The sequence below is a fragment of the Salmo salar genome, chromosome 26 (genome assembly GCF_965601325.2).
Source record: "Salmo salar chromosome 26, fSalSal1, whole genome shotgun sequence".
Lineage (NCBI taxonomy): Eukaryota > Metazoa > Chordata > Actinopteri > Salmoniformes > Salmonidae > Salmo > Salmo salar.
The window spans coordinates 53,485,001-53,492,500 of record NC_138316.1 but is presented as its reverse complement, the minus strand read 5'-3'; positions in this window follow the sequence as shown (position 1 = coordinate 53,492,500).

The following is a 7,500-nucleotide window of genomic DNA, read 5'->3' as shown; positions in this document are numbered from 1 at the left end:
AAAAAGTAGTGCACTATATACGGAATAGGGTTCCATTTGGGACGTAGAAAAACCCAGTGAATTCAAGTCTTACAGGGCTGACTAAGCTATTTGGTCACCAGCCACACACAGTCCAAGGCAATGAAAAGACCTAGTTAATGTTTATCAGAAAGACAAATAGAACAAAGAGGATTGTCAAATAGGACACCAGTAGGTCCAGAGTCACTAAAACACACACACACACACACACACACACACACACACACACACACACACACACACACACACACACACACACTAAAAATGTCATGCCCTCGACCCGCAAAACTCATCTGCCAACAAATTAGAGCCCTTTGAGACAGCAAGCAGAAGAGATACTCTGTGGAATTTCCATGCTATGTCATTTACAAACCAGAAACACTCATCTTTATTCAAAATGAACCGCAACTGAAACATGATGTAGAATTGTCGTTTGGTTAATCAAACAACAGGGTCAAAAAGGGTCAACAGGGTCAAAAGGGTCAACAGGCCCAGAACAACAGATATTCTAGAGTGAAGCCAAAGTCAAAATGGAAAATACATCAGCCAAGTTTGCTTTTACTTTCTACACTTCAAATAATATATCAATGTTTGAGAGAGAGAGAGAGGGGGGGGGGAGAGAGGGGAGAGAGAGAGAGAGGGGGGTGGAGAGAGAGAGAGAGGGGGTAGAGAGAGGGGGGAGAGAGAGAGGGGGAGAGAGAAAGAGATAGAGGGAGAAAGAGAGAGAGCGAGAGAGAGAGGGGGGGTAGAGAGAGGGGGGAGAGAGAAAGAGAGAGAGAGAGAGAGATGGGGAGGGGGGGAGCTAATGGCCATTGGAGGTTGTTCGCCAGGAAATCAAAACAACAGGCAACAGGCTAATGTCTTCCATCTGGTGAGAGCTTCTCTCCCTGCAACAGGCTAATGTCTTCCATCTGGTGAGAGCTTCTCTCTCTACAACAGGCTAATGTCTTCCATCTGTCTGAGAGCTTCTCTCCCTGCAACAGGCTAATGTCTTCCATCTGTCTGAGAGCTTCTCTCCCTGCAACAGGCTAATGTCTTCCATCTGGTGAGAGCTTCTCTCCCTGCAACAGGCTAATGTCTTCCATCTGTCTGAGAGCTTCTCTCCCTACAACAGGCTAATGTCTTCCATCTGTCTGAGAGCTTCTCTCCCTGCAACAGGCTAATGTCTTCCATCTGTCTGAGAGCTTCTCTCTCTACAACAGGCTAATGTCTTCCATCTGGTGAGAGCTTCTCTCCCTGCAACAGGCTAATGGTCTTCCATCTGGTGAGAGCTTCTCTCCCTGCAACAGGCTAATGTCTTCCATCTGGTGAGAGCTTCTCTCCCTGCAACAGGCTAATGTCTTCCATCTGGTGAGAGCTTCTCTCTCTGCAACAGGCTAATGTCTTCCATCTGTCTGAGAGCTTCTCTCCCTGCAACAGGCTAATGTCTTCCATCTGTCTGAGAGCTTCTCTCTCTACAACAGGCTAATGTCTTCCATCTGTCTGAGAGCTTCTCTCCCTGCAACAGGCTAATGTCTTCCATCTGTCTGAGAGCTTCTCTCTCTACAACAGGCTAATGTCTTCCATCTGTCTGAGAGCTTCTCTCCCTGCAACAGGCTAATGTCTTCCATCTGGTGAGAGCTTCTCTCTCTGCAACAGGCTAATGTCTTCCATCTGGTGAGAGCTTCTCTCCCTGCAACAGGCTAATGTCTTCCATCTGGTGAGAGCTTCTCTCCCTGCAACAGGCTAATGTCTTCCATCTGTCTGAGAGCATCTCTCCCTGCAACAGGCTAATGTCTTCCATCTGTCTGAGAGCTTCTCTCCCTGCAACAGGCTAATGTCTTCCATCTGTCTGAGAGCATCTCTCCCTGCAACAGGCTAATGTCTTCCATCTGTCTGAGAGCTTCTCTCCCTGCAACAGGCTAATGTCTTCCATCTGTCTGAGAGCTTCTCTCTCTACAACAGGCTAATGTCTTCCATCTGTCTGAGAGCCTCTCTCTCTACAACAGGCTAATGTCTTCCATCTGTCTGAGAGCTTCTCTCCCTGCAACAGGCTAATGTCTTCCATCTGTCTGAGAGCCTCTCTCTCTAAAACAGGCTAATGTCTTCCATCTGGTGAGAGCTTCTCTCCCTGCAACAGACTAATGTCTTCCATCTGGTGAGAGCTTCTCTCCCTGCAACAGGCTAATGTCTTCCATCTGTCTGAGAGCTTCTCTCTCTACAACAGGCTAATGTCTTCCATCTGTCTGAGAGCTTCTCTCCCTGCAACAGGCTAATGTCTTCCATCTGGTGAGAGCTTCTCTCTTTGCAACAGGCTAATGTCTTCCATCTGTCTGAGAGCTTCTCTCTCTACAACAGGCTAATGTCTTCCATCTGTCTGAGAGCTTCTCTCTCTACAACAGGCTAATGTCTTCCATCTGTCTGAGACCTTCTCTCCCTGCAACAGGCTAATGTCTTCCATCTGGTGAGAGCTTCTCTCCCTGCAACAGGCTAATGTCTTCCATCTGGTGAGAGCTTCTCTCCCTGCAACAGGCTAATGTCTTCCATCTGGTGAGAGCTTCTCTCCCTGCAACAGGCTAATGTCTTCCATCTGGTGAGAGCTTCTCTCCCTGCAACAGGCTAATGTCTTCCATCTGGTGAGAGCTTCTCTCCCTGCAACAGGCTAATGTCTTCCATCTGGTGAGAGCTTCTCTCCCTGCAACAGGCTAATGTCTTCCATCTGTCTGAGAGCTTCTCTCCCTGCAACAGGCTAATGTCTTCCATCTGTCTGAGAGCTTCTCTCCCTGCAACAGGCTGATGTCTTCCATCCGGTGAGAGCTTCTCTCTCTGCAACAGGCTAATGTCTTCCATCTGGTGAGAGCTTCTCTCTCTGCAACAGGCTGATGTCTTCCATCTGGTGAGAGCTTCTCTCTCTGCAACAGGCTAATGTCTTCCATCTGGTGAGAGCTTCTCTCTCCGCAACAGGCTAATGTCTTCCATCTGGTGAGAGCTTCTCTCCCTGCAACAGGCTAATGTCTTCCATCTGTCTGAGAGCTTCTCTCCCTGCAACAGGCTAATGTCTTCCATCTGGTGAGAGCTTCTCTCTATACAACAGGCTAATGTCTTCCATCTGTCTGAGAGCTTCTCTCCCTGCAACAGGCTAATGTCTTCCATCTGGTGAGAGCTTCTCTCCTTGCAACAGGCTAATGCTATTCCTGTGAGAGCTTCTCTCTCCGCAACAGGCTAATGCTAATCCTGTGAGAGCTTCTCTCTCTGCAACAGGCTAATGGTCTTCCATCTGGTGAGAGCTTCTCTCCCTGCAACAGGCTAATGGTCTTCCACCTGGTGAGAGCTTCTCTCTCTGCAACAGGCTAATGTCTTCCATCTGGTGAGAGCTTCTCTCTCTGCAACAGGCTAATGTCTTCCATCTGTCTGAGAGCTTCTCTCCCTGCAACAGGCTAATGTCTTCCATCTGGCTGAGAGCTTCTCTCCCTGCAACAGGCTAATGTCTTCCATCTGGTGAGAGCTTCTCTCCCTGCAACAGGCTAATGCTCTTCCATCTGGTGAGAGCTTCTCTCCCTGCAACAGGCTAATGTCTTCCATCTGGTGAGAGCTTCTCTCCCTGCAACAGGCTAATGTCTTCCATCTGGTGAGAGCTTCTCTCCCTGCAACAGGCTAATGTCTTCCATCTGGTGAGAGCTTCTCTCCCTGCAACAGGCTAATGTCTATCCATCTGGTGAGAGCTTCTCTCTCCTGCAACAGGCTAATGTCTTCCATCCTGGTGAGAGCTTCTCTCCCTGCAACAGGCTAATGTCTTCCATCTGGTGAGAGCTTCTCTCTCTGCAACAGGCTAATGGTCTTCCACCTGGTGAGAGCTTCTCTCCCTGCAACAGGCTAATGGTCTTCCACCTGGTGAGAGGCTTCTCTCTCTGTCCAAAAAAGTCCTCTGATTCCTTGGCCTCTTCTCGAAACATTCCCTCAGGCCAGATGAAAAACAGACACAGAGTATTATGGATGTAACTGTCGGTGCGTGATCTTTATATTATGGGATTTTCGGGGGCGGTTCTGTTTCTTCTGAGTTTGAATCAGGCTGTTCACACAGTGATACAAGTCACTATTCGACATCCACGCATGTCTGAGGACGTTGGGATATGGCATGGAAACCGACCACTAGGGGGCAACGGTGAGCGATGTTACCTTGATGTAGGTTTCGGTGTTGCGTTGTGGACGGGGATGGTAGATAGAAGTAAATATCCGAAGGTTGCATGTTGGAATCCATGTTTTTTTTTTGTTTTTTAATAAGCCTATCCTAACCCTTTAACTTAATCATTCGGAAATGAATGTCTAATTTTAACCCTTTCGGGAATGAATGGCTAACCTTAAGAATTCAGAGTTAATGCCTAAACTTAACCTTAAAACAAACAAATTCAACGTTTTGGAGAAGAAAAAAAAACGTTAAAAAACGTTACGTACGAGAAACGTGGGTGAACGTCTGAATGTGATGTGAGACTGTGAGAGTTTGGATTTGTTAAAATACCTCATGATAAGCTGTACACCGTAACTGTTTACCCAGAGAATTTTCCTTTAGATATATTTTTTTATATCTATCTATTTACCATCACAAATCGATGCTGGCACTAAGACAGCTCTCAACGAGCTGTTTAAGGCCGTAAGCAAACGAGAAAATGGTCATATCTGATCAAGATTTTCAAGTTCTTCGGTGTCATTTAGGATCTATCATGGTCCAAATACATCAAGACAGTCGTGAAGACAATTATTATTACCCCTCAGGATGCTGAAATGATTTGGCCTCATGGGTCCTCAGACCCTCAAAATGTTCTACAGCTGCACTATTGAGAGTATCTGGCTGCGTCACCGCTTGGTATGGCAATTGCATGGCATCTGACCGCAAGGCGCTACAGAGGGTAGTGCGTAAAGCCCAGTACATCACTGGGGCCGAGCTCCATGCCATCCAGGACCTCTATACCAGGCGGTGTCAGAGGAAAGCCCTAAAAATTGTCACCCAAGTGATAGACTGTTCTCTCTGCTACCGCATGGCAAGCGGTACCGATGCGCCAGGTCTGGAAGCAACAGGACCCTGAACAGCTTCTACCTCCAAGCCATGAGACTGATAAATAGTTAGTCCGGGTAGCTATTGGTTAACTATTTAACTATCTGCATTGACCTTTTTTTGACTCATCACATACGCTGATGCTCCTGTATATTATCTATCCTGTTTTTTAGTCACTTTATTTTTAGTTAAATGTACATATCTACCTGAATTACCTCGTACCCCTGCACATTGACTCAGTGCTGGTACTTCCTGTATATAGCCATGTTATTACCTGGTACTTCCTGTATATAGCCATGTTATGACCTGGTACTTCCTGTATATAGCCATGTCATTACCTGGTACTTCCTGTATATAGCCATGTTATGACCTCGTAACCATGCACATTGACTCAGTGCTGGTACTTCCTGTATATAGCCATATTATGACCTGCTACTTCCTGTATATAGCCATGTTATTACCTGGTACTTCCTGTATATAGCCATGTTATTACCTGGTACTTCCTGTATATAGCCATGTTATTACCTGGTTCTTCCTGTATATAGCCAAGTTTACTACCTGGTACTTCCTGTATATAGCCATGTTATTACCTGGTACTTCCTGTAAATAGCCATGTTATTACCTGGTACTTCCTGCATATAGCCATGTTATTACATGGTACTTCCTGTATATAGCCATGTTATTACATGGTACTTCCTGTATATAGCCATGTTATTACCTGGTACTTCCTGTATATAGCCATGTTATTACATGGTACTTCCTGTATATAGCCATGTTATTACCTGGTACTTCCTGTATATAGCCATGTTATTACATAATACTTCCTGTATATAGCCATGTTATTACCTGGTACTTCCTGTATATAGCCATGTTATTACATGGTACTTCCTGTATATAGCCATGTTATTACCTGGTACTTCCTGTATATAGCCATGTTATTACATGGTACTTCCTGTATATAGCCATGTTATTACCTGGTACTTCCTGTATATAGCCATGTTATTACATGGTACTTCCTGTATATAGCCATGTTATTACCTGGTACTTCCTGTATATAGCCATGTTATTACATGGTACTTCCTGTATATAGCCATGTTATTACCTGTACTTCCTGTATATAGCCATGTTATTACCTGGTACTTCCTGTATATAGCCATGTTATTACATGGTACTTCCTGTATATAGCCATGTTATTACCTGGTACTTCCTGTATATAGCCATGTTATTACCTGGTAATTCCTGTATATAGCCATGTTATTACCTGGTACTTCCTGTATATAGCCATGTTATTACCTGGTACTTCCTGTATATAGCCATGTTATTACCTGGTACTTCCTGTATATAGCCATGTTATTACATGGTACTTCCTGTATATAGCCATGTTATTACCTGGTACTTCCTGTATATAGCCATGTTATTACATGGTACTTCCTGTATATAGCCATGTTATTACATGGTACTTCCTGTATATAGCCATGTTATTACCTGGTACTTCCTGTATATAGCCATGTTATTACCTGGTACTCCCTGTATATAGCCATGTTATTACGTGGTACTTCCTGTATATAGCCATGTTATTACATGGTACTTCCTGTATATAGCCATGTTATTACCTGGTACTTCCTGTATATAGCCATGTTATTACATGGTACTTCCTGTATATAGCCATGTTATTACATGGTACTTCCTGTATATAGCCATGTTATTACATGGTACTTCCTGTATATAGCCATGTTATTACATGGTACTTCCTGTATATAGCCATGTTATTACCTGGTACTTCCTGTATATAGCCATGTTATTACCTGGTACTTCCTGTATATAGCCATGTTATTACCTGGTACTTCCTGTATATAGCCATGTTATTACCTGGTACTTCCTGTATATAGCCATGTTATTACATGGTACTTCCTGTATATAGCCATGTTATTACCTGGTACTTCCTGTATATAGCCATGTTATTACCTGGTACTTCCTGTATATAGCCATGTTATTACATGGTACTTCCTGTATATAGCCATGTTATTACATGGTACTTCCTGTATATAGCCATGTTATTACCTGGTACTTCCTGTATATAGCCATGTTATTACCTGATACTTCCTGTATATAGCCATGTTATTACATGGTACTTCCTGTATATAGCCATGTTATTACCTGGTACTTCCTGTATATAGCCATGTTATTACATGGTACTTCCTGTATATAGCCATGTTATTACCTGGTACTCCCTGTATATAGCCATGTTATTACATGGTACTTCCTGTATATAGCCATGTTATTACCTGGTACTTCCTGTATATAGCCATGTTATTGTTACTCATTCTGTATTTATTATTACTTTTCTATTATTTGTCTATGTTCTTTCTCTCTGTGGTTGTTGGGAACGGCCTGTAATTAAGCATTCCACTGTTAGTGTACATCTGTTGTTTATGAAGCATATGAAAAATAAA